A 1,392-nucleotide genomic window follows, 5' to 3' on the forward strand; every position below is an offset into this window, starting at 1 on the left:
ACTTCAATTTTATCTTTTATCCTTATCTCTCGTGGAAGAGTGGATCATGAATTTATTAAACCGATCCTATAGCTTGCCGCGCTATATGATTTACCGAGAATCGTTTCAATAGGTATTAGGTATGATTCCTGTGGGGCATATGGCTAAGCCAGCGTAATGCTATCCGCCAATGTCACACAGTCATCTGGTATTTGGATGAGATATGGTTCGCAATGCTATATTGGTCACCAATCACACTTTTTTAGGAAGAGATTCAGTATGGCGTGGCAACGCAATGTTTTCCGGCAATGTCGTCTCGTGATTCAGTGGTTCTTTGGATTAGGAAACCTTGTACAGCTGTCGGTGGTGCTATCCACCCGCTGACGAGGTATCTGTTGGTAAATTGGTATAGGAGACTTGAGAGGCAAGGTGGTCGGGTGGTTTTTCCAATGCCCGTAACCCTTTTTATTCCTCTCGTCCCCGCTTTAGCTGGTAGGTATTGTTTGAGGCGCTATGACTCCAACGAACCCGTTCAGACTATTCAGGGAGGATTAGAACTCCTTTACTTAATTACTTTCAAATCCTGAACTTTTCTGTCTCGAGCTTTACCGTAGGAGGTGTAATGATCGAATGAATATCTTATCGCCATTTCGCTCGGCTTTTATACTCGCGGAGCGTACGTTAATGCCGACTTTGAAATACTCCTCACAGTTATAGATCATCTCTAAACGAGTAACATGTTAAAATAATGGGACGCGGTTTTCAGTCATTCTTGAGAAAAAAAAGGCTTTAAAGAAATGTATGTAGGGTATAACGATCCTGACGTTTACATCTTTCCAGGGACGAGATGGCTCAAGTAGTAATGTACTCGACGGATACCTACGTAGAAAGCGCGGGTTCTATTCTCGATCAAAAGTATCGTGTCTAAATATCGAAACTGCATTTTCGTCGACTATGCTTATTCCGTTGACAACACTGTTTCTCGCGATGCCATGATTCTCTACGCCAGAGTTGATACTTCTCTTAATCTGCCGCCAGAAGTAAAACAGACCTTCGAGTCTCGTTTTACCATTACATTCCGCCTCTTCTTCAACGTCTTGGAACCTTTGCAAAAGCTCCTTTGAACAGTGCTAGGAGTACCGTATTTTGAGCGCTATCGTTTAGCGCAGCTTAAGGAAGCGGCTCAGATTCTGCCGTATTTTTAAATTATTTGTGATAATTAATGCCGTATGCTGAAAAAGGGTGAAGCCCCGTCTTTTTGAAGCCGTTTTTTTAGAAATTCCTTCGCGTCCAGCGACTCGGCAGCACTCTGCAAGAGCTTCGCGAATATTTCGCATCTTATACGTTCGCCGTTGCTTTCCATCCTCGTTTTAGGTCTATGGTATTTAGTTTTAAGATCCCTTCCCTCCCTGT

The sequence above is a fragment of the Cephus cinctus genome, unplaced genomic scaffold (assembly GCF_000341935.2).
Source record: "Cephus cinctus unplaced genomic scaffold, Ccin1 Ccin1_scaffold0599, whole genome shotgun sequence".
Lineage (NCBI taxonomy): Eukaryota > Metazoa > Arthropoda > Insecta > Hymenoptera > Cephidae > Cephus > Cephus cinctus.